The sequence below is a fragment of the Lissotriton helveticus genome, chromosome 10 (assembly GCF_964261635.1).
Source record: "Lissotriton helveticus chromosome 10, aLisHel1.1, whole genome shotgun sequence".
Lineage (NCBI taxonomy): Eukaryota > Metazoa > Chordata > Amphibia > Caudata > Salamandridae > Lissotriton > Lissotriton helveticus.
The window spans coordinates 62,201,861-62,229,550 of record NC_136071.1 but is presented as its reverse complement, the minus strand read 5'-3'; positions in this window follow the sequence as shown (position 1 = coordinate 62,229,550).

Below are 27,690 nucleotides of genomic sequence, written 5' to 3'. Positions count from 1 at the left end.
GAAAATTTTGAAAGTTAACACCTTCGAGAGGGGCGTACCTGAAGGCGTGTCGTTTGAATTGTGGGGTTTCGTATTAGGGTCAGCGCCCCGAGGGTGGAGGCAGAGCAGATGGGCTGAGGAGCTAGAGAGAGCGGTTGGATGGTCAAGGAGCTTAGCTACAAAGAAGGAGTCTCTAGCTTAAGAGAGAATGTGGGCGAACTTCACTGGGAAGTCACCACAGCTGACACCTTTTGGTTAGGTTGGGCTATCGTTGAGTAGGGATGTCACTTAGTATAGTGTAGGGACAGACTAATCTGAATTTATGTCTATTATTCCGATGAGTACCAGAACTCAGGTTATAGCAATTCTGTTCAGTCTGATGATTCTGGAATTGATCCTCGTATTATTCATCAGTCGCTTGAGACTTTTCCGTAGGATTATGTTTGTATTAGTGCCTGTTTATCTTTTGAACCTCCTGCTGAGGTGTTTGTACCTTCAGTTATTTTTGGTTATGTAATAAACCTTCAAACTTAGTTTTTGGTCAGTGGTTTTTGGGAGAAGTTATTGGGATTTCTAAAAATCGTTTTATTCCATATGAAAAGATTGCCTAATTCACTCTATGAGAGGTAAAAAGGTCTAGTCGACCTGTGACGGGATTCTGGAGAATGGTAAGCAGACTCTAGAGGTGAAATCCCGCCTTTCCAAGGACTTAATATTAATATTTCACAGCACATATTGCCTCTTCACAGGCTCCTGATTGAGCAAAGCACAGATCTCAAGGGTCTTTGTGGGGTGTGGGAACAGCACAATCGAAGGGGCCATACATAGCTCAAAAGGGGTTTCTCTGTAAGCCCAGTTCTGAAATGGCTACTTCCCCCACTCCTCTGGGCAGCCCAAAATTATTCAAGAGAAATAAGCATAAAGGAAGATCTATCATTGTTAGGATTTGTTTTTATCAGTTTAGTTCTAGACCCTAGGATCCAGCAGCACCATCGCCAGAACTCAAGCACATGACCTGTGAATGGCAGCAGATATCAGCAGCCACTCTTGTGCTCCTGGGGGCACGTTGGTAGGATGCCATAGTGTGGTCACCTTGCTGGCCGGAAATAACAGTGATGTCTCACTCTTCATATGTACACAGGAAGGAAACAGACTGGATACAGTGCCCTTCACCACCCTAAACTAGTTCCTTTGATAAATACCAATATGTCTAGGAGACAAATATGAATGCTTGGTTCAGAAACAAAAACCCCCTCACATGGCATATGCCCTGACATAAAGTCAAGGAAAGAACTGTGTTCTAAAATGAATAGTGCTTCATGTATTTATTGCAGCCTCTTACAGGTAGGTATAGACATAGGGACGGATTTAGAGTTTGATCAACAGATTACTCCATCATAAATGCACTGGCGTAGCGAGACACTTTGCCAGGGGTGGGGAGGGGGGGGGTGCTAGTGCAGTGATTCCTGCGTGTGCGCAAACACATGTAAGAGCGAGGGGGTTGGCCACAACCCCTAAACTTCGTGCTGGACTGCCCCCCCAAAACCCCTTGCTACGCCACTACAGAAATGTGACAGATATCCCACCCACCTTATTACAAGTACATTCAATTATGTGCACTTGCAGTAGGACAGACAGGATATCCATCATGTTTATAATAGAGTAACCCATTGCCAATCTATAAATCAAGCTCTTAAATGTTTAATGCATCCTGACCAGTAGATGTATTTCTCCACATGCTCAGTGGCACTGCATGTTCACATGTGCTACTTCATGTATTTCCTGATGTCAAGTGCACATAGATACTATCCTATGGGCTTAGTGCAGTCCCATAGGTACAAATACAGAAGTACATGCTCAGTGCATATCTTTCCAATAATGTACATCCATGTATAATTAGTGGAGCCCATATGAGCTGCTATTGACACCAATGCCCTGGGCAGCCGTGTATGTGCACTCTATCCTAGGTAGCCATGTCTCAAAGTGGACTCTTCCATTGTAGGGACTAGGATGGTGGACGTGGTGGTCATCATGATGTAGCCTGCAGGTGTGGGTGGAGTTGGCAGTAGTGCAGTTTGGGAGAAAGCGTGGTAATGCTTCTCCACCCACCATCATCCTGGTTCCCCCTACTCTTGCTCCAGTTCAAGAGGCAAGTGTGTCTGCATATAGCTGGCGCAAAGGGAAACGGATCCCACGGAACAGGACACCACCTACAACTCTAATGGGTGGCCAGATATCTCACTTTCAACTCAAATCCAGAATAGAATCTGATGCCCCAAGAGGCAGTTGTTCACTGGTAGGAGCAGTATCAGATAGATTTTAATGAATTCAGGCTGCATGCAAACATTTTTAATAAGAGACCAATATCTGTTGGCATAATCCAGGCCATTTTATTATGAGGAAGCCAACATCTGATGACCCCGCACAAATGTGTTTCCCCGGCATTGAACCTACAGCATGACTACCTAAAGCATCAAGACACAGCTTGATGACATTGTTTTATGTGACTTGATTGTTCGAGTTCTTTAGAAGTGTGGTGGGGTGTGTTGCAGCGGCCATGGCAGCTGACTTCAGAGCACAGGGTTCACGGTTCAATCCCCAGCTCTGATGGCAGCTCAGCTCAGCACCCTGTGACTCTGGGCAATGGCTCACTTCATTTCCATGACGGCCCCCAGCGCTTTTTGAGACCCGTAAGGGTGAGTAGTTTGTGCTTTACAAATATGGATTTACATTACATTTTACTCCACTGACCTTATTCAGCATGTATCTTGGATGCCTGTACCACCCTTGGTTACTATGCGGTAAACATACAGACTTCTCAGGTTTTCCACACTGGGATTTTTAGTCCTGATTTAATATTGGTATCAACAGAGCTGCACATGCTAGATGACAAGGAAAAAAACATGGACTGGTTGAACTAATCATGCATGGACCTGGATACTTAAGGTGTTCTTAATTCTATGGACCAGATGTTTTAAGAAATGATTCACAAAAAGTAGGTTTCACATTGTGGACCATTTGCAAATCGATTCTAATTTTGCGAATCGACCTATGTACTAATACGTTAGTTATCAAAGATCCTATTTGAAGTGCGTTGCATTCTGGCCTACTCCATGACTATTAAGGATGTGGGTCGTAGAATGTGAACCGCCCTGATCGGAGGCAATCTCTGAGATGGGGTCCTGTCCATAGTCAGTAAACTACCACATCTGTAATCACCTTTAAATGAAGCAAAACATTTTTTAAGCTGTCAGTTTTGCTTAAAGGAAAGTGGGCCTGTATCTAAAAAGAAACATTCACTTTAAAAAATAAATTTTGGGGAGATTTGGGATTGGTCCCGTGGACCGTTACTAGCTACCTAACAATGTTTTCCCCAAAAATATTCACAAAGGGGAAGTGTTGCCTTGGGGATGGTTTTCCTTTTGTTAATGAGCTATCTCCTCTTTGAAGTGCTGGTAACTTTTGGTCACAAACCATTGATACATCTGATACTGAATCAACATTTGAAAGAAATACCTAAACATGCTGTTTCCAAACTGTGACTAGGTATCCATGTCTAAATCCATTTTGCAGTTCAGTAAGCGTTTACCAAATCGCAAAATTGGTTTATTGAAAACCAAATGCCATTTTTGTGAATGAAAGCCCTCTGTTTTTACAAAGTAAAGGATTTGCGATCCCAAAAACGAACACCTGGCCCTATGTTTGCTGCATGTTAGTTGGCCAGAAGCACCAAATGATGGGGAAGCCGCCAAGACTCCCCCAGGTCTCACCATGGAATAGGAATTGGCTGGCTACATGCGAAGACTTTTATGACTGGGAGTTGTATATTTACAAAAGGTGACTCAAGATTAATATTTAAGTACTAGAATTCGTAAGATGTGACGAGATGTGCTTGGAGATTCATTTGTACGTCCTGGGATGGGAAGGTACAGGGTTGGAAACTCCCGAGGAGGCGAGGGTAGAGGATGACGTGGCAAGCAGAAGTGATCTCTGTCTGAGATAACTTGGAGCAGGGTTCTTAACCCACCTCTAGCTCTGAACAGTATGGGCCATATGTATCAAGCCTTTTTCCTGTTTGCAAATGGGCCGATTCTCAGAATCTGCAATGTACCATCACAAAAGGCCATCGCAAATTAGAGAATCGCAAAATTTGCGATTCTCTATTTTGCAAATGCAATTAAGGAATTGCAATTTGCGATTCCTTAAATGCAATTCTGGAAGCTACAGAAATTTGCATTCGGCCTTAAGGAATCGTAAATTACCACCAACTTCAAGTTGTTGGTAATTTGCAATTTTCTAGAAAAAAAAACTTTTTTGCTTTTTTCAAAGTTATGGCGCACATACATGCCCTTAGGGCATGAATGTGCGCAACATGTGCACACATGCATATTTCAGGGGTGCAACCGGGTGTCCTTTTGGCAACCTTGCACCCTTTAAATTGCATTCGCAAATTGCGATTAGCTATTTGGTAATCGTAAATAGCGATGTCTTCCTATTCATTCCTATGGGCCTCAAGGCCCATAGGAATGAATGGGAAGGTATTCCTTAATTGCGATTCGCAATTTGCGAGTCGCAATTAAGGAATATGTAGGATTCGTAAATTTTTTTGCACATCCTTCTTACATTGCATTTCGCGATTCTCAAATTGCGAATCGCTAAAAATGTCAATTTGAGAATTGCAAAACTCTTTTTTGATACATATGCCCCTAAATTAATTGTCTGACTTTGGTCAAATCACTTTAAGTGTAAAGAAAGTAATATGCTTGTAATTATGTAAAATGTAATGTCATTGTGAAAATGTGTGAATTTATAATGAGTTTATCTATCCGGCTACTTTGGCACAATATAAACTACAATTCATGGTTCTTGGATTCTAGCTTAGTACTGGACCTGCATTGGGGTGCTTGTAGCTGACTTGTAAGAAACACATCTTGGAGGAAGGTTGTAACACGGCTGCATGATATTCGACACAGAAAAAGGGCTTTATTCTTTTTACGCAACCAAGATGCCTCATAAGTATTATCCCGCTTGAGGTGTATGGGTTAGTTTGTAAGTCAGTGTTGGGGTTGCTTGCTTTTACCAACAGTTTCTTATTCCTAAATAGAGAAATGGGTGAGGACTCCTCGCCTCCTTTGCAGACTTCAGCCCTTTACTGGTATTCCTTCTTAGGTACCAGACTTTTGAGGTTATATCTCAGGCCGCGCTCAGGCTCCGAGTAAATCACTCAACTCTGAGGTCCTGAAGTTTCAGTCTTTACTTGCAATGAGAACAGCGGTTTCGAAACAAGAAATTATCTGCGCAGCTGTCACGCAATCTATAGTCTGTACGTGTCCAATTCATGTGAAATACGACCGGCTGGACTGACGACCGGGGGCGTAGTTTCATAAATGTATAAATGTATGTTGTACTAAATAGTTGGGTACAGGTGCTTTAAATCGGGTATGATGAGGTGTTTGTCGGATTCCACGTGGGATTTTTACATATGCATGGAGACAAAAACGAGCACACCCACACACACATATTCGCCTCTATTTTAAATGTCATAAATATTGGTTATTTTACAAAATATTAAACTTTAAGTACCCCTCACAATCCGCACTCTTCTCCCTTCCACCTGCTACTTAAGCCCCCCCCCCCCAAATCCCCCTTCCCTCCCACCCCCACCCCCTCTCATATAATGTATTTTAACTTGCATCATTGTTACTTCCGGGTTCTCATTTGAAACCCACGGTAAAAGCCCGCCTTTGGGTCCCGGATCCACGCTCGCGGGGCATCGTCACTTCCCATCACTCTTGCTACACAGTGTCTTTTCCTGGTACCCGTCTCCTTATGTGCCAGCCCTGGCACCACAACAGGCGACAGCAGCATCCATGGGGTGCACGAAAGCCATGATCTGAATACTTCTTACTTCCGTGAATGGCTTGCCCTACCGTGTACTTGCACACGCATCGCACCTCACGTGACGAACTGAAGACACCCGTGCATCCTGTCTCACGTGCAATAGTGGCGCCATAACTGGTTGGCAGTACCAGCCATGCAGCCGTGGACTGCCTCGTGACGCTTGATTCGCGCCTGATTAGCCAGTATTTTAAGGAGGAACAGGATGCACAAAGAGGCTAGAGGTTCAACAGGAGGCCACGGGCACAATGCCAGCAGCCAACGAGTGTAGGTCTGCATGAATGCAGGCCACCTGTGGCGTAGTCAGTGTGCCATGGGCCCTAGTGCTAGGGAGGAAATGGTCCCCTCGCATGCCCATGAAATGTTAAATGCAGCAATAATCAGGGTTCAGTGGGCCCCTCAGGGGCCCGGGTACCACCGGACCTGTTGCAACAGTGGAAGCTGCGACCCCTAGGATGCCTGGTGCCTGGTGATATCTCTCCACAGTTCTGCATCCAATCATCCCGTACCAAACTTTGCATATTATTTGTTTAGGCATTTTTACACCGTCCTCAAATCTCCTTTCATTTTCTTGTCTCGTGAAGTGAACCCCTACAGCACGCTCTCAAAATGGATATTTTCACATTAAATCAGAAATTTGTATCACCCTTTACCTTATCAAAATCTCTAAAATGCATTTAGTAAATATTGCCCAAACTTTAAGACAATGTTATATATTTGACCCCATTAGCGCCGGAAATAATTGGAAAACAAGTTATCTGCATTATAATATATGACTCTTAGTGCATGTGTGGTTGAGCAGCATGAAATAACTTACTGAGTTAGAGGTGGTACACGCTTCTTCGCCTGTGCATCTCACCCTGGCAATGCAGTGAACCGAAGATGTACCCACTGTCCCTGAGCTGGCAGCTTATATAGACTGTTCCAGTCCAGGACTGCGCCCAGGGACTTGGCTTCATTCACCTGTGCTGATCCCCTGGTGGCACACTCTCCTCCCAACTGACCTCCTTCCGACTGGTAATAACTGGGTGGTGCCAGCACAAACCTGGCACCTTATAAGAATATCAATTACCATCTGTGCAAATGCCAGGGTGAGGTAAGTATCAAACACCAGCTGTGGAGCGGTGGGAATTGCATTGTGGTAATGACCCCTCCCACAAAGTCACTCTGTGATGATTGAATTGACACAGGCCTCAATATTGAAATCACCCAAAGTTTAAAGTACTAGTGAATAAACATAAAACTAAACTTATGGATTTGTGTAATTATTGAAAGCAGTTATAGTTCCATAGGATTACCAAAGGAGAAGGCACCCAACCATGAGACCAATACGGTTCTTCTTTTGGGTTGGCATCGACCCACTGCTTCTTGGCACAGTCTGCTTCTTCTCCAGTGAGGGATCTCCAGTGGTGGTGGTCCAGTGGTCCAAGAAAATCTTTTGAAAAGAGGTCATGCTAAGGAGTGACGCCACCTTACTCAAGGGCCTGCCTGGGCTTCATTGGAGCATACAGAGAGGTCCTAAAGTAAAGGCTGAAATTGGCAGTGAGAAGCATACATTCATCACAACACAAGGACCTCCTTTGAATATCGCTCAATCGAAATCCAAACTTACAAGAAGTGATGAATAATAACCATCTACCACCCTCCAGGAAATAATTAGCTATAATCTAATGGAATGTGATGTCAAAGCAAAAAGCAACATTTACCTAGAATACTTCAACTTTCATTGGGGCAATCCCAGTGACAGCCACCTCTCTAATATCTGCAACCCATGTTAACTTCAACTCACCCAACTATGTTCAGACTGACACACACATTAGCAGGTCCATGCTGGATTTTCTTATTGCAAAAAAGGACTCAGTTAAGATGCACTCTATTAACCCAGTGGTCTGACCTGACCATGATATCACTTATGTGTCCCTTCTCTATTTCCCTTAAACCCCCACACTCAACCAAGGAGGCAGAATGACTGGGCCTGAGAGCTCAGAAACATGAACTTCATCTACCTCGCCAACCAAGTTGCACATGCACTACAACATATCCCCCAGTTTCTGGGCTCATCGATCCGACAAACCAGTACAGTGACTTATTCACCAAGGTCATAGACACACTCAAAATCTGATCAATAAAAAGAAAAGTCCAACCTCTGGTACTCTGAGGAAGTTATTGAAGAAAGGAAATCTCTCAGAGAAGCACAACTAAGTGGAGTTAGTACCCTCAAGTAAATAAGTAGAAGGGAGGTCTCCTATCAAATCCAATCAGGGACGAGGAGAAATCAACGATAAAAAAAGGGAGTAGTCCCTAGCTAACCAAAAGTTTTGGCAAGAATGAAGTAACTTCCTTACAAAAGATAAAAAAAGGAAGGGGGGGGGGGAAAGGCAATTAGCCTATGGACGCCATAACCACATGAGAAATAATTCACAATATTCGAGGGAAAAGTACATAAAACAATTCGTAACACAAGATGTAGAAAATTGTACAATATTTAATTCACAAATTACATATACAAAAATTGATATATAGTGCCGATTAATAACAATTAAAAATGTACTTAAAAATGTAAATTTTTAAGTACTTTTCCCTCGAATATTGTGAATTATTTCTCATGTGGTTATGGCGTCCATAGGCTAATTGCCTTCCCCCCCCCTTCCTTTTTTTATCTTTTGTAAGGAAGTTACTTCACTCTTGCCAAAACTTTTGGTTAGCTAGGGACTACTCCCTTTTTTTATCGTTAGTACCCTCAACCCACTCCCTAACGTATCTGAGAATGCAAATAAACAAATACATAATTTCATTTTCAAGACAGTCAGCATTCCTAAAAACAGAGCTCAATCTAGGAAAATAACAACCGAAAAACGATAACAAATAATGAAACAATCTGCTCTTCCCCTTTCACATATAATAGCAGACTGCAAAAACAAATCAACTCTTTCTGTAATGACAAAATCAAGACAATTGAGCTATCCTTTGTTATCCAGCACACAAATCAGAACTGTCCGGATATACTACCCAAATACAAGCCCAGCTGGTCCACTTTTACAACCTTCAAGGAAGACGAGTCAAAACTAAGCCCTATTGTCATTCCTCTGACCCCATTCCTGCCTGTATCCTGGAACAAATCAGCGAAGCAGTGATTCCATTTTGGCTCATTCTCATCAACTCATCACTAGAATTCGGACACATCCCAGAACTGCACAAAATTGGGCAAGTCACCACCCTGCTGGAACAAAAGGTCTAGAACCAGAGAACCTCAATAATCTCTGCATTAACCCCACCCTCTCTTTCCTGACCAAATCACTAGAAAGCTGTGTGAAAGCACAACTCAAGACTTATCTCAATGAAAACAATAAAACAAATCAGGCTTTAGAGCAAGACAGATGGAAATCGCTATCCTCAAAATAATCATCAACGCCTCTGAAATCATGGACAATGTAGAATGCTGACTCCTCTTTTTCCTGGACTTAACGGCAGCCTTCAACGCAGTCGATTACACCCCACTACTAAAAGCTCTTGAAACTCGAAGTGACTGAAAGACCCAGTCCTTAATTGGTACACCTGCGCTTTAGAAACTCAAGACCAACATATCACAATAGCCAGCACCTCCTAGCGAACAGTAAAACTCCACCAAACCAAACAGGTCCATGAGGCTCCATACTTTTGCCAACACTCTTCAACATATACATGAAACTGCAACTGCTTGCTGCTAATATAAAGTGCACAAACCTCAAATATCACTTATAGGCAGACAGCACACAGTTCTACATGAAAATCACCACCCCAGAGGACATACCCTTTGCGAGCAAACGCTCAAAGAAAAATACAGCCATGGACATTAATGCAACATCTTAAACTGAACACACTCAAAACTGAACTTCTCCTGATCTGTCTTCCCAAAAGCTACTTCTCAGTGAGAAGCTGGATCAAAGAGGGTTCTATAATTGACTTGAATTGATCATCCTGGTGAGCATAACATCCCTGGGATTAATCCTAGACAAATCCCATAACTTATGAGGCCAAATCAACAACTCACCAAAGGGAACACAATCTCAGCTCAAGCTATCAAAAGGGAACACATGATTCATCTCAACTGAGGACTTCAAACAAGTGGTTCAATCCCTGGAGCTCTTAAGGCTAGATCATGTCAACTAACTACCCCACACTAGTAAAATTTTTAGGGATCCCCAAAAATCATCTGCTGCCTCTCCTCTCAAAGCTACGTGATACACATCCGCCAGCCTAGTCTAAGGTTCCAGGAAATTTGACCATATGTTGCCTGTCCTACTAACCCTCAAATGGTTCTCCTTGGAAGCTAGGAGCTTGTTAAAACTAGCCTTTAGTACTCACAAGGTACTACGCAAATCTATGCCCATTTACATCAAAAATCAACTATGTATCTTAGGGGGTCAAAGCATCACAAGAAGTACTGGTTCACTACTAATGGAACCAACTGGATCTACAGGAATCTACATTGATTAAACATTCCTGCTCAGGCTGTGCACAATAAATATTGAACTGCTTGCCTACCAACATAAAAAAAATCCCTTTTTATAAAACTTTCAACAATCGCATACTTTCCCAGACAGGTTGAGCAAGCACCACAACAAGAAAAGTTGGAAAGAACATGCGATGCTTCCCCATAATCTTTTCAATGCCCCATCCTAATTTGATAATAACTTGATATTAAAAGAGTTATCAAGTGCTTAAAGGTCATCTATAGTTTAGAGTGAACTGTCAACAATCTTCTTCCATGTTATAGTATACCCCCTCTCCCTCATCTCTTGATCGTTATGTAACACCATTAGGCCTATGTAATGCGATCAAACATCTTTGTCTCATCTGCGCTATATAAAAACCGTGAATAAATGATAAAATAAATAAATAAAATAACATACATGAGGCTTACTCCTCCTGCCTTTGGGGCAACGATTAATACAATTGTATTACTGGGGTGCATATGGGTCCGATTGAGGATTAACCATGTTTTAAGTTATCATCTAAATTGAATTTCCTTTGTCACTTTGAAAGATTGTTCTAGGCCTTATGAGCCAACCAGGTAAAGGAGTGGCCCTCTTAGATTGCAAGGCTGGACATGGGAGTTGTCAACAGGAAAGCGTCTGAGGATCTTATAGATCTAACTGGTTAATAGTGGCAAAGCCTGTTGCTGAGGTATTTTGGGTACGTTTTGTAAAAAGCATGATTTGCCATTACCATAGTCTTAAAAGGGATATGTTTCTTCATTGGCAACCAGTGAAACTCTTTAGGATGTGACCTAATTGTTTGTCCGTGAGAGACCTGTGGAATCAGACTTGCAGCTGCATTTTTAACTATCATTTACAACAAGGGGTGGTGATGGACAGAGTCTCTGAATTAAGCAGAGTACTCTCACCCAGTCAAGAGATCAGGGCTAGATCCAACACCGTTTTTTAGCTCATTGCACCATCCCAGTTTCAGAACCTGGCTGTATGCAAATTATTCTGTCCCTGGCCCAGTGCATCATGGGAACAGGGCAGACCAGACTACAAAAGCCAATTCTTACACTGGGAAGGAAACAAGCTTCCGGGGACCGGTTTCTGGCATTTCAGCCGTCTTCGGCCCGGCTTGCTTGAATCCTGATGGTGCAATGAGCAAGGGACTCACATCTGAGTATACCCTTCCACGCTTAGGGTGGACAAAATTATTTACAACAAGGGGTGGTGATGGACAGAGTCTCTGAATTAAGCAGAGTACTCTCACCCAGTCAAGAGATCAGGGCTAGATCCAACACCGTTTTTTAGCTCATTGCACCATCCCAGTTTCAGAACCTGGCTGTATGCAAATTAGTCTGTCCCTGGCCCAGTGCATCATGGGAACAGGGCAGACCAGACTACAAAAGCCAATTCTTACACTGGGCAGGGAACAAGCTTCCGGGGACCGGTTTCTGGCATTTCAGCCGTCTTCGGCCCGGCTTGCTTGAATCCTGATGGTGCAATGAGCAAGGGACTCACATCTGAGTATACCCTTCCACGCTTAGGGTGGACAAAATTATTTACAACAAGGGGTGGTGATGGACAGAGTCTCTGAATTAAGCAGAGTACTCTCACCCAGTCAAGAGATCAGGGCTAGATCCAACACCGTTTTTTAGCTCATTGCACCATCCCAGTTTCAGAACCTGGCTGTATGCAAATTAGTCTGTCCCTGGCCCAGTGCATCATGGGAACAGGGCAGACCAGACTACAAAAGCCAATTCTTACACTGGGAAGGAAACAAGCTTCCGGGGACCGGTTTCTGGCATTTCAGCCGTCTTCGGCCCGGCTTGCTTGAATCCTGATGGTGCAATGAGCAAGGGACTCACATCTGAGTATACCCTTCCACGCTTAGGGTGGACAAAATTATTTACAACAAGGGGTGGTGATGGACAGAGTCTCTGAATTAAGCAGAGTACTCTCACCCAGTCAAGAGATCAGGGCTAGATCCAACACCGTTTTTTAGCTCATTGCACCATCCCAGTTTCAGAACCTGGCTGTATGCAAATTAGTCTGTCCCTGGCCCAGTGCATCATGGGAACAGGGCAGACCAGACTACAAAAGCCAATTCTTACACTGGGAAGGAAACAAGCTTCCGGGGACCGGTTTCTGGCATTTCAGCCGTCTTCGGCCCGGCTTGCTTGAATCCTGATGGTGCAATGAGCAAGGGACTCACATCTGAGTATACCCTTCCACGCTTAGGGTGGACAAAATTATTTACAACAAGGGGTGGTGATGGCCACTATAGGTGTGGCAGGGTATACTCAGACATGAGTCCCTTTCTCACTGCTCCATCAGGATTCAAGCAAGCCGGGCCGAAGAGGCTGAAATGCCAGAAACCGGTCCCCGGTAGCTTGTCTCCTTTCTGGTGAAGAATTGGCTTGGTAGTTTGGTCTGCCCTGTTCCCATGATGCACTGGGCCAGGGACAGACTAATTTGCATATAGCCAGGTTCTGAGCTGGGATGGGGCAGTGAGATAAAGAACGGTGATGGATCAAGCCCTGATCTTTGGACTGGGTAAGAGTGGTCTGCTTAATTCAGACACTCTGTTCATCACCACCCCCTTTTCTGTATCGTTTTTGGCCACTATAGGTGTGGCAGGGTATACTCAGACATGAGTCCCTTTCTCACTGCTCCATCAGGATTCAAGCAAGCCGGGCCGAAGAGGCTGAAATGCCAGAAACCGGTCCCCGGTAGCTTGTCTCCTTTCTGGTGAAGAATTGGCTTGGTAGTTTGGTCTGCCCTGTTCCCATGATGCACTGGGCCAGGGACAGACTAATTTGCATATAGCCAGGTTCTGAGCTGGGATGGGGCAGTGAGATAAAGAACGGTGATGGATCAAGCCCTGATCTTTGGACTGGGTAAGAGTGGTCTGCTTAATTCAGACACTCTGTTCATCACCACCCCCTTTTCTGTATCGTTTTTGGCCACTATAGGTGTGGCAGGGTATACTCAGACATGAGTCCCTTTCTCACTGCTCCATCAGGATTCAAGCAAGCCGGGCCGAAGAGGCTGAAATGCCAGAAACCGGTCCCCGGTAGCTTGTCTCCTTTCTGGTGAAGAATTGGCTTGGTAGTTTGGTCTGCCCTGTTCCCATGATGCACTGGGCCAGGGACAGACTAATTTGCATATAGCCAGGTTCTGAGCTGGGATGGGGCAGTGAGATAAAGAACGGTGATGGATCAAGCCCTGATCTTTGGACTGGGTAAGAGTGGTCTGCTTAATTCAGACACTCTGTTCATCACCACCCCCTTTTCTGTATCGCATTTTTAACTATCGGCAGATGATCTATCAGGCAGATGGGCAGTCATAAAAACAAGGCATTGGTATAATCAATTCTCAAAGTAATTAATGCAGACACACTTTGCTTTGAGGTTCAATCTGCATATATTCCAAGGTTTTTGCTAAAGACGGTATCTGGGTGTGGAAAGATAGTGTGCTGTCAAATGTGCCCCCTTTGGGGCCAATTAACAAAGAGCCAACGCAGTTATGGTGGCATCCCCGCTTTGAGAAGTTGCAATGTGGAGATCCCGCATGTGTGCAGAGATCTCGCCATGAGTGCAGAGGCTCTTTGTGAATTGGGACCTCAACTTTTAGCTACTGTTGTGGGCTTGGGGGCGAGGTCCACCTATTCTGCCAACCAATCCTTGTTCTTGGGTTCTGGTGTCTGACAAAACAGTAGTAGCTCAGTTTTATAAGAGTTACATTTCAAACAGTTTTTCATCATTCATTCAGACACTTGTGCCAGGCACCTCTTAAATTTAAGTTGGATGACCCCAGCCAATGTACCTGGCTGAGATTTTCAATACTGAGTAAAACATTCAAAAAAGCCTCCTGTGATGTAATACCAAAAGAAGAATGATTGCTTCCAATATACATGTCATCTATATAACCTGTGATGATTCAGAGTACTTTTGGAATTATAAATTAGCTTCTGTCTAGGAGGCGTAATGATATACAAATGTCAGGGGTCAGGTTGCCCCTATGAGAGATAAAGAAGAGGGCCCCTGTGCAAATAATATTCTGGGGGCGGATCCAGGGGAATTTCAACCAGAAAAACAAACAGTAACCGCCCACCCAAAATGTTTACAAATTGCATTAGTCAACTCCATACTAATTGTTGAATATATATACATATATTTATAATTCACTGAAAAAAACATAGGTTTCACACCAGTTATAGTTAGCTGGAAATTTTACTCGCATAAAACCATTGAAATTCCCACGTTATAGTTAGTTGGACTCACTATAACTTGCGCGTGCAATGCACTGCTGATGACGTCACATATTACATCACTCATGACATGGTCAGTGACATCACTCATGACATCACTGATGACACCATCCAGTGAATGTGTGTCTTTCTGAAAAATAAATATGTGTTATATATGTATATGTAAAAGTTGATGGAAGAATAAATGTTTAAATAAGTGTTTATATGGATTTTAAAAAAAAAAATTAATTGGTTAACTGGTTTATTAAGTGTATCTTAGTGAATACATATATTAGAGAGTAATGTTTAAATATTTAAATATATGTATTAGTGTTTCACTTTGTGTATAAGTGGCTGCATGGGTTGGTGAGTAGCTACATGTGTATGTATATGGGTTATTAGATGTTTTTCTTAGTATCAGTATGAGTGTTTGTATGGTTTGGTGGGGGTATTACTTAGCACATACATGCATGAATGACTGACTCTCTCTTTGTATGTGTTTTGAAGACAGCATATGTGCAGGACTGTATGGGTGGATGAGTGTGTATATGTGTGTGTTAGTGAGTAAATGACTGTCTCACTAGTGTCTTTATCAGTAACTACATATGCTTTAAGCTAGTATATGTGAATATTGATGTATATAAGTGAGTATATGTGAGAGTGAGGGATTGTAAGAGTTCCTGTTTAAATTAGTATGTGTTTCTCTAAGTGATTGTTTAAGAGAGTAAGTATGTGTAAGTTTCCTTAGAAGTAAAGTGGTAGTGTGCGTATAGCTGTATCTATACTACTATTATGAAGGAAGAACTTTGCACCTTTGAGGCGGGTAAACTCGGGAACCACAGCGCCAATCCACACACCCGATACATCATTGTAATCGTCAGGGTGTGCAGATGTACATAGGCTATATAAAGTATAAAAATATTCGTTATTTAAAAAGTTAACATTAAAAAAAAAAGTAGTCCCTTGGAAGTAGAGCCGGCCGTGACCTGTGTGTTGACATCAGGAGCGTGGGGAGGAGCGGCGTCCAGGAAGGTGAGTGACCTGCAGTTGGGGTTCCAGAAGCGGCAGGTACGTGCCCCTGCCAGCATGTCTACATTTCCGCCAGCTGCTGCCTAAAAGCCACCTCATGCTTTCACTGAGTCTGCCCACCAGACTCGAGTCTCTCTCTCATGGCGCAAAACACTAAGTGCAGTCGGCTCAGTCAGGCTGGCCAGTGGGAGCAGGGCCGGACCGCCGGGACGAGAGTGCCAACAGAGCCTGGATGAAGAACAGGCTGCAGAGTGCACCATCGATGTAGCAGCAGTCACGGACCGGCATAGTCTCCGACAGTGACAAGTAAGTGATTTAGTCGGTGACGGGGCACTGAGGTTAGCACGTGCAAACATGCAAAATTGGTAGCGAGAGTGGCAACTAAATGTGGAAAGTTAGTAACCCTGAGTGCTGAGCAAGGCTGTGTACACGGTACAAAATAATACATCTCTCTGAAACATTTTTAAAACTATCCCGCCCGTCGGATCAGCTGAACTCCCCACGGACTGTTTCCCACAAGCATACACCAGTGGGGGCCCCCTCCTATGCAGCTACTGCTGAGCTACACAATTTAATCATGCCCGGGCCAGTTCTTACTGCGGTGGAAGTCGTTGCGGCGAGGTGCTGCCAGTGCCTGCACAATTGACATTACTCAAATCTACTCATTAAATATGTTGTGCTTCAGTGAGGTATCTCTTTTCAGTGCACTCTACATTTTATTAATAGCACTAGCGCGCCAACAGTGCTGCCCCCTACTTAACGTGGTCAGTGTCTGCCAGTGTGTGTCGGTGTAGTTGCTCTGTGACAGCCCATAACTGGAAACAAATACATGAAGGAGCCCCTCTGTTAATCTGGGCAGTGTCCTGCTCTGTATTCGCATTTCATTTCGCCAATGCAACTTAGACTTGTTGTAGAGGGCGGCCTGCTTTGAAATTGTTTAGGACACTAGCAAATTTAAATTGATTCGAACCCCCTTTGTTATGCACATGCACTGACTGCATCTGATCTCCATGACCGCATTTTTGTACAAACGTTTACATTTTATTTTCAACAGGTTGTTTTCTTTAGTGCGTTATGGCGTCTAGAGGTCACCTAAAAGCGCTGGGAATTCTGGAGTCAGTTTTCATCTTTCAGAGTGTTGTCATCCTAACGTGGTGTCCTGCTCTCCACAAGCGGCCTTAGCAGCATATTGTTTGTAAGACCTGAACGCTTCTGTTTAGACAAAACATTTTTTTGAAAAGCAATATGAAAACGGAAAAGGCAGAAATAGTCCAATCTTAGAAAGTGGCTTAAAAGTCTTTCCAACACTTATTTTTGTTTTAAAGGGCATTATTTCTGATATTTAGCTTTTTCCATGGACATAAGTGCTTGTTTTTTTTGTGCCTGTACGAGTGCAGGGTGAGTGGTGTTCCGGTGTGAGTGCCGGGTGAGTGCTGTTCCTGTAGGAGTGTAGGTTGTGCAGTGTTCCTGTATGAGTGCAGGGTAAGCAAATGTGCCTGTATGAGTGCAGGGTGAGCAGTGTTCCTGTATGACTGCAGGATGAGCGGTGTTCCTATATGAGTGCAGGGTGAGCTGTGTGCCTGTATGACTGCAGGGTGAGCTGTGTGCCTGTATGACTGCAGGGTGAGCTGTGTGCCTGTATGAGTGCAGGGTGAGCTGTGTACCTGTATGAGTGCAGGGTGAGTGGTGTGCCTGTATGAGTGCAGGGTGAGTGGTGTTCCTGTGTGAGTGCAGGGTGAGTGGTGTTCCAGTGTGAGTGCAGGGTGAGTGGTGTTCCTGTAGGAGTGTAGGATGTGCAGTGTTCCTGTATGAGTGCAGGGTAAGCAAATGTGCCTGTATGAGTGCAGGGTGAGCAGTGTTCCTGTATGACTGCAGGATGAGCGGTGTTCCTGTATGAGTGCAGGGTGAGCTGTGTGCCTGTATGACTGCAGGGTGAGCTGTGTGCGTGTATGACTGCAGGGTGAGCTGTGTGCCTGTATGAGTGCAGGGTGAGCTGTGTGCCTGTATGAGTGCAGGGTGAGCGGTGTGCCTGTATGAGTGCAGGGTGAGTGGTGTTCCAGTGTGAGTGCAGGGTGAGTGGTGTTCCAGTGTGAGTGCAGGGTGAGTGGTGTTCCTGTAGGAGTGTAGGTTGTGCAGTGTTCCTGTATGAGTGCAGGGTAAGCAAATGTGCCTGTATGAGTGCAGGGTGAGCAGTGTTCCTGTATGACTGCAGGATGAGCGGTGTGCCTGTATGACTGCAGGGTGAGCTGTGTGCCTGTATGAGTGCAGGGTGAGTGGTGTGCCTGTATGAGTGCAGGGTGAGTGGTGTGCCTGTATGAGTGCAGGGTGAGTGGTGTTCCAGTGTGAGTGCAGGGTGAGTGGTGTTCCTGTATGAGTGTAGGTTGCGCAGTGTTCCTGTATAAGTGCAGGGTGAGTGGTGTTCCTGTATGAGTGCAGGGTGAGCAGTGTTCCTGTATGAGTGCAGGGTGAGCAGTGTTCCTGTATGAGTGCAGGGTGAGCAGTGTTCTTGTATGAGTGCCGGGTGAGCAGTGTTCCTGTGTGAGTGCAGAGTGAGTGGTGTTCCTGTGTGAGTGCAGAGTGAGTGGTGTTCCTGTGTGAGTGCAGAGTGAGTGGTGTTCCTCTGTGAGTGCAGAGTGGTGTTCCTGTATGAGTGCAGGGTGAGTGGTGTTCCAGTGTGAGTAGTGTTCCTGTATGAGTGTAGGTTGCGCAGTGTTCATGTATGAGTGTAGGGTGAGTGGTGTTCCTATATGAGTGCAGGGTGAGCAGTGTTCCTGTATGAGTGCAGGGTGAGCGGTGTTCCTGTATGAGTGCAGGGTGGAGCCAATAGAGTAAGTGAGTGGTGCCAGTGAGGAAGTGGGTGGAGCTGGGGCAGTGGGTGTGGCCTCCTACAAAATGTGAGCACCTGCACTTAATATTTTACAAATTAAGCACTGGGTGGCAGAAAGATAACCCCTGCGTGGCTCTGCTGGGATGTACAGGGAGGGTCAAGGACATGCCAGCTGGATACCGCTGTGAATTGCTTTTTACCCATAAAAGGGATGCGTTACTGGAATCATGCAATTGTTTTCTCTCACAAACAGACAAAATTCATCTCCAGGCACCCAGAGTAGTGTGCGCACATTTATCAGAAGCATGCTACATTGCAGGTAGTTGCAATCTGCAAAGCAGTGTGGAGATTCAAGGTGGCCTCGCTCTCTGGGAATCTTGGTCACTGAGCAGTCCCCTTCTTACACCCCTTTGCCTTTCATGAATTATAGGAAGGCCCACTGGAGTTATGTGACTGTGGGGCTGCAGGGCTTTTCGCATAATTGTATATTTGCCGCATTTGCCACATAATCCATCCATCATCTGCCTCATTTTCTGCAGAGTTTAACAAAAAAAGTTTCTAGCCCAGTTGAAAAGTTAGAAAAAACACAGCGACATGTTGCCGCGCGGTGGAAAGACCTTCGCAAAGATTAACTGGTCACCTTTCTATAACTTATTGCTATATTTGGGTGTTAAACTGGCAGTAATGAGGTACAACTAATGCACAGACACTGCTATCAAATTTAAAAATGTCAAAATCTATACTACTATTATAAAAGAAGAACTTTGCACCTTTGAGGCGGGTAACCTCGGGAACCACAGCGCCAATCCACACACCCGATACATCATTGTAATCGTCATGGGGTGCAGATGGACATAGGCTATATAAAGTATAAAAATATGCGTTATTTAAAAAATTAACATTAAAAAAAGTAGTCCCTTCGAAGTAGCGCCGGCCGCGACCTGCGTGCTGAGGTCAGTAGCGCGGGGAGGAGCGGCGTCCAGAAACGTGAGGAGGAGCGGCGGACATGGTGCGGGGGAGGAGCGGTGACGAACGGTGGAATGGCAGTGAGGATCGGCGGACAGGTGGGAGGAGCGGTAAGCGGCGAGGAGCGGCGGAGCGGTGAAATGAGGACCGCGGGGGAGGAGCGGCGGCTGAGGTAAGGCTACGGGCAGGCGGGGGTCGGGGCAGGCGGGGGTCGGGGCAGGCGGGGGATGGGGCGAGGGCACGGGCTGCTTGACAATGTCGGGGCGGGCGGGGGGGCCGGGCTGCTGCACAATGTGCGGTGAAATGAGGAGCACGGGGGAGGAGCCGGGGCTGAGGAAAGGCTTCGGGCAGGCAGGGGTCTGGGCAGGCGGGGGATGGGGCGGGCGGGGGCCCGGGCTGCTTGACAATGTCGGGGCGGGCGGGGGGCCGGCCTGCTGCACAATGTCGGGGCGGGCGGGGGTTGGGGAAGCCTGATTGCTCCCGGACAAGGTCGGGACGGGCTGCTAGTATGCAAATAAATGGATGTTCAATAGTTTATTTACATGTGTGAGTATATGTGAGAGTATCTTTTGGATGACTGTCGGTGTGTAAGAGGATGTATAGGTGTATAACTACATATGATGAGTGAGTATATGTATGAGTGACTATATAGAACTGTTGGTGAATGAGTGTATGTGTATATGGATGGTGGAATTATTGAATTGGTTGTTGTAACTGGTATGGGTATCTCCATTTTTTTGAAAATTTTACTTTCTATTTTTGAATATGTGTTTCAAGGGTTACATTACAGTGAAAGGAGGTCTGTCACTCTGCCACAAGGATGGTGTCATCAGTGATGTCATGAGTGATGTCACTGACCATGTCATGAGTGATGTAATATGTGACGTCATCAGCAGTGCATTGCACGCACAAGTTATAGTGAGTCCAACTAACTATAACATGGGAATTTCAATGGTTTTATGCGAGTAAAATTTCCAGCAAACTATAACTGGTGTGAAACCTATGTTTTTTTCAGTGAATTTAATAGGTTTTTTAAATGCTAATTCCTAACTATAACTGGTGTGAAACCTATGGTTTTTTCAGTGAATTTCATAGGTTTTTTAATAGCTAATTTCTATTTTATAATGAATCCTATATTGTATATTTATGTAATACTATTTTTTATATATATATATATTTTTTTTGCCCTGGAGTGCTCCCGGTGCGCGTACCGGTGAGCGCACCGGTAAGCGCAGTCTTGCGGTGCGCCCCGGTGCGCGTACCGGTGAGCGTCCCGTTAGCGCTATTGCCGCGAACGAAAACATCATCGTGACGTATCACGTAGCCGCGAGATGCGTCTTATGACGCACAGCGTAAGCGCACACGGAAGCGCCTACGTTCGCGCCGCCTGAGCGCCCCCGGAAGCGCCTACGTTCGCGCCACGTGAGCGCCCCCGGAAGCGCTCAGGTGCACGCAGCGTAAGCGCGTCAAGTCATGTGACCTTAAAATAACTCTTTTCATTGGTTCCTAACAGTTTTTTTTAACAAAGAATGAAATCCCCACCCATTTCCTTCACTTCTTCTTTCACTTTTGTGACTGCAAGACCTGCCTTTTTGCTGTCGGATCTTTGTGGGAATAAAATCTTGGATTATCATGGCTGCCAGACCATCCAGCAGGGAAGATGACTCCAATGAATTTCTTGAGGAAGAGGCTCCTCAGCCGAAAGTAAAAGAACACTTTATTTGGAAGTTTTTTTCTATTCCTGATGATCAGAAGAAAGTAAATGCTCCAAAAGTGGAGTGCAGGATTTGTCACACTGTCCTGTCACGGGGTGACCCCACTAAAAAATATTCATTTGGTAACTCCACAATGATTCGCCATGTGGAGAGGAGGCACCCCCAGAATTTTGCCCGGGAAAGTGTCAGGGCTCTGGCACGAGAGGCTCCCAGTGATGGGGCCTCTACTTCAACCGGAGAACAAACTGCATCAGGGAGGGAGAAATCACAAGAGCAGATTCCCAACATCCAGCCTGCTTTTAATAAAGGCGTTATTAAATGCAGATATTGCGATAAGTTACTTTGCTATGGGGAACAAAGTGTTCTGCTCATAGTTCGAGCATTGGATAACCATCGCTGCCGTTTCCAGCCCTAATTTTGTTTTGTTTTTTTGCTCCTGTTGAGCAGTTTCCCATTCCCTGTTTTTGTCTTTTCAGAACTACCTCCAATTCTCATCAAAGAGCTGTGTTCTTAAAAAATGAAAAAGAGTAAGTGAAGTGGAGTGCATTGATAAACGAGAAGAAAATGAGTGAGAAAGCACAGAAAGGGACGAGAGGAGAAGGGAAGTGAAGTAGGGGGACTGAAAGAAGGTGAGTGTCTGACCTCACCTCATCTGCACCCTGTTACCATCAATTATACCCAATACATTGAGGCCTGTCCAGGGGGCACAGAGGAGGTGAGTCTTGTCCAAGGGTCAGAGGAGGTGAGTCCTCTCCACTGCACTCATGGACACAGGCCTCACCTCCTTTGCACCGCTGGACATACCTCACCTCATCTGCACAATCTACTTCCTAATCTGAGGAAACACAGGTGACATGATTGTAAAAGGTTCAAATATATTTATTTAATCTTGCAGACACTATTTATTCCTTCTCAAAAATGTAAAAGCCATTCATTTGCTCCAAAATCGTGTTTGTAATAACATTTGTGAAACAGAGCGCAGGTTATATGTACAAGCATTCCATTTAACTACTGAAACCTCACTATTTTTCAAAATAAAAATTTTCTATCTACGAAATGTTGATACCAAACATTATCATTAAACTTAACAAAAAGCAAAAAGAAAAAAGCTAAATCTGCTTCCTAATCTTAAGTAACACAGGTGACATCATTGTGAAAGCTTCAAATATATTTATTTAATCATGCAGACACTATTTATTCCTTCTCAAAAATGTAAAAGCCATTCATTTGCCCCAAAATCGTTTTTTAAATAACATTTAATAAACAGTGCGCAGATACTATGTACAAGCATTCAATTTCAGTAGTGAAACATTACTATTTTACAAAATACCATTCCTCTATCTTGCAAATGTTGATACCAAGCATTATCTAAAAACATGACACAAACCAACAAGAAAGAAGCTCAATCTGCTTCCTGATCTGAGGTAACACAGGTGACATGATTGTGAAAGGTTCAAATATATTTATTTAATCATGCAGACCCATGGTACGCTCCCCGGTACGCTCCCCGGTGCGCGTACCGGGCGCTCCCCCCCCCCCCGCGAAAATCAATTTTTTTTCCCCGCGGGAACCTAGGGGGTCAGGGGGGGTCTACCCTGCCCCCTTATGGTCATTTCCCCCTTTGTTTGTGCCACCTCTTGTGTCTCGATCCTACCGAGACACAAGATGGCGGCCGCTCCGGACTATTTGGAATGTTAACAGACACCCGAGAGCCAATCAGCTTTCCGCTCGCGTACTCGCGTAGCGCGCCGGGTGCGCTCCCCGGTGCGCGTACCGGGGCGCGCTTATAGATATATATATGTTCTTTAACCTAAATTACTCAAAATCCTCTGGAGCACATATCTTGAGACATAGCAAAGGCACATCGGGCTACCAGTCCCTACAATTTTGCCAAGTTTGGTGGGAATCCATTCAGCCGTTCGGGCTAAAAGTGAGTCCAACCGCCCTATGGAAATTAACATGGAGAAAACACGTTTTGGGACCCCCTTTTATCTCGGCCCCCGCTTGACAAATCCCCCCCAAACTTTTAGGGAAGGAGCAGAGCGGAGCGGACCATCTAATTTGAGAAATTCGCGAAAATTTGTCCACCGGTGCCAAAGTTATTCCCAATAGAATGTTGCGGATTTCCTATGGAAACTAGGTCCTAACTATAACTACCTACTGGTGACCGCCAGTAGGTAATATATATATATATATTCACTGAAAAAACCATAGGTTATAGACCATATATAGTTAGGAATTAGCATTTACAAACCTTGAAAATTCACTGAAAAAACCATAGGTTATAGACCATATATAGTTAGGAATTAGCATTTAGAAAACCTTATTTTACTCACACAAAACCATTGAAATTCCATATATAGTTAGTTGCACTAACTATATATCGCGCACCCGCAATCCACTGCTGATGATGTCACATATTACATCATTCATGACATGGTCAGTGACATCACTGATGACATCACTGATGACATCTCAAATGACATCACTGATGACATCATGACACACCAATACCAGTTACTACATACGCACTCACTGATTCCTACGTCTACACACACATTCACTCATTCACCCATACAAGTGATGTCACTGAAGTATGGTGTTCTGTGTTTAACTGTATAGATGAAGAAATGGAAGTGTGATTGATTCTTTACAGGACTGACTTGGTGTGTGAGTAACTCCATGGATGAGTGGCAGTGTGTGACTGTCTGCATAGGTGTATGAGTGCATATGATAGTGTTGTAATAATGAGTGACTGTATGTATGAGTGATTGTATGGGTGAATGAGTGAATGTGTGTGTAGACGTAGGAATCAGTGAGTGCGTATGTAGTAACTGGTATTGGTGTGTCATGATGTCATCAGTGATGTCACTGACCATGTCATGAATGATGTAATATGTGACATCATCAGCAGTGGATTGCGGGTGCGCGATATATAGTTAGTGCAACTAACTATATATGGAATTTCAATGGTTTTGTGTGAGTAAAATAAGGTTTTCTAAATGCTAATTCCTAACTATATATGGTCTATAACCTATGGTTTTTTCAGTGAATTTTCAAGGTTTGTAAATGCTAATTCCTAACTATATATGGTCTATAACCTATGGTTTTTTCTGTGAATTTCATTGGTTTTTTAACAGCTAATATCTGTAGCTGTAAAATGTATTCTTCTTTAAATCCAAAAATATATTTTATATGTTTATGAATAATTTTTTTTTTAAATATTTTTTTTTCTTCGTTCCCGCTTCGCGAATCGGGAAGCTTCCCGTTAGCTGACCTTGATGCCGCGAAATAGACCGCGAGCCGGTAAACGTTTCTTTACCGCAAGTGCCGCGTTAGAAAACAACATCGTGACGCCTCCCGTCCGCATGACGTTTCACGTTCTCGCGTGATACGTCATATGACGTGCTACGTTAGCGAACTGGTACGCGAAGCGAGTCGCAAAGCGCAGGTTTCTGGAAGCAAACCTGGAGGCCCTGCACAGCGCTTAACGTAAACACAGCAAGTCATGTGACTTGGTAATAACACTTTTCATTGGTTCATTTCACTTTTGGTTTCCTAATGATGTAAGACTAGGTCATATAATCTAAAATGAACACTTTTCATTGGTTGAGAACTCTTGTTTTTCCCAAATGATGAAAATCCCTCCTTCTTTCCTCACTCTGACTTTCATCATTGTGAGAGAAAGACCCTTTGTGATCACTGAGCAATGGCTTCTTTAGTAGCTTCAGCTGGTGCTTCCCCACCACCTCCACCACATCCAAGGAAGAGTGGACCACCTGCTCAAGTTATAATTCAACAAGAAGAGGAGGAAGAGGAACAGGACGACGAGCACGAAGAGAGGCAGTTTTTGCCTGAGCAGCCCAGGACGTCTCACCGGAAAGAAAACTTCATTTGGCAATTTTTTAAAATTCCCAAAGGTCAGAAAAAAGTAAATGCAAGATACGTAACTTGCCTTATATGTCAAGATAGACTGTCCAGAGGAACCGAGAAAAAATACAGTTTCGGAAACTACACAATGCATCGCCATATGACTAGGTGGCATCCTAACAACTACAGTGCTGCACAGTTTCGGAACGACCTAGATAATCTCCCTATTATGGCCAGAAGATCTGTTGTACCGGAAGTAACGGGACCAGAGGGCAGGGAGATGGTGCCAAATATACAAATGAAATTTGGTGAAGTAAAACACATCTGCGTATTTTGCGATGGATTCATTTCCTACGGAGAAAGAAGCATCACTCTGATCAACAGAGCTATTGACTATCATATGCAAGTTTGTACGAACGCCCAAAATAATAAATACTTCTTTTTTTGTTTTGTTGCTCCTGTTGAGCCCTTTACAATGAATCGTTTTCATTGCCCCCTCCAAGAAAAACCCAAAAAAATATAAAACTGTTCAGAAAAATTCAAAAAAAGTAAAAAAATGTTCCGAAAAATAATAAAAAAAATATAAAACAACAAAAACAATTAAAAAAAAAGTTCTTTTCAGAACTACCTCCCCGTTATTAAAAAATTGGTACAATATTTGGAACTGTGCCAACCTCTATTTCTCTTAGTTCGCTTCCCAGTTCGCTCGCCGGTACGCGAACCGGAAGCGAACCAAAAACAGTAAGTATAAGGGAAGGAAACAGACACTTATGTTAAAAGAAAGACAGCTATAGGGGAGTAAACTAGAGATACTATTACCCGTAATCCACTGCTGATGATGTCACATATTACATCATTCATGACATGCTCAGTGACATCATCAGCAGAGGATTGCGGGTTTTTTGGCAACGTGCCTTATCCACGGTTTAATAACGCTGCCTTTTGCTTTATATAAGTTTTCAAATTGTATGAAATATATACCAATAGGTCGTTATGAACCTTTAGGTAGTGCTTTTCTTCATGAGGTCTGGTCGCTTCCATACACATACAGATGTTTCAAAGATGATCAAGAAGTTTATCTGAATGGAGAGGAATGCACTGAGACGCCAGATCATTCACTAATGTGTAGGCACATACAGTTACACGGTTCATGCAACAAACACCGACCAAATATGGCTTGCCTGTTGCAAGGCACGCCAGTTCCTGCTATCATCCCCACGTTCAAGTTGTTGGAAAATGGTAGTTATTTGATGCTCAATAATGAAGATTGTTCTGAGTTAATTAAAAGTATTCCTTTTATCGTAACAGTAAGTGAACGGGTTATTTGCTGCAGAAATGTTCTATTTCCTCCCACACATGAACATAGGGAGTTTTCAATCTGGCCACAAATACCAACCTTGGGAGCAGATTTCAACGGCATGGCAAGAATAAGAGCTCTTTTGTCTCAGAGAGAGGTGGCCTTGAGTTCGGCCCGTGAAACTTTCGTGCTTCACATAGCGAACACCCGTACAGAGGTGCAGACCCTTTTCAATTCAGATTTGCCTTTCAATTTCAGCAAGATGGTTCCGACTATCTTTAACGCATCCTCCACAAAGGCCCTGGCGCACTTTTTTAAAGTTGTTACCAGTGGTCTCGTGACTTCATTTGAGAAAATCTTTGGAGTCATCCCTGCTTCCTTTCATTCTATTTTCTCCACTCTGGTTCGTGGATTGGCATTTTTACTTGCATTACCAGCGGACGCTCTTGTGCTTTTTTACATTTTTAAATATGGATGTCCCTCCTATGCAACCTCCCACCCTGCAGCTGCTGACACTGTTCCGCAATCGCATGCTAGAATATTATGGCACAATGCCGTTGGCGATATTAAGCATGGCATATGGATTATCTTTTCGATTCTCCTACTTCACCTGTGTCCAGCCTGTATTTCACTGCCTGACCTGTGATTTCGATTGGGCCATTGATTTGTGTCTCTGCGGACCGGTTTCTCCTGACGTCGACTTTAATCAGCTGATGACTCCTATCATTACTCACGAGTTGGTTTGTCCTGGCGAAAGGATTATGGCTGTGGCATTGATGCATGGACTACTTGGTCCCTGGAATTTACTGGCGGCAGCACAGTCTTTCTTGGAACAGAGCTTTCTTGAAAACCCACCGAGCTGTCCTCTGATGGTGATAGAGGATCCGGTGCTGGGAGAGCACGTATGTTCTTTTCCGCTTTTAAATTGGATGGCTGAACTGTTTTCGGATGAAGACGGTGACTTCCTATTGGAGGCTGTTGCAGCTTATTTTGCATACACAGTTATGTCATAGACCTTTTTCATGTTTGATATGCTGAGTACTAGCATTTCATTGACAATTCATTGACTTATTTGTCAAGTTTTTATTATTTACCTTGCCTATTGGCTTAAGACTCGATAAAGTACTTGGCTGTTTTATTTTTCTTTAGCATTAAATTTTCCTAGTTTTTAATGCTTTACCTTGCGGACCGTCCACATATAAACTTGCAATCTGCTCTCATGAGATGGCACTTCTATTATGGATATCTTTACACCGTGTTAAGTTAGCATGGGCTCATTACCGGTTTAAACGCCATTTTTCCTTTTTTGCAACTTCTGCACACGACACTTAGTTGTTGCTTTAGCTTTCCACCTAGTAGTTCATCGTGGTTTACATGAGAATAATATGTTATTG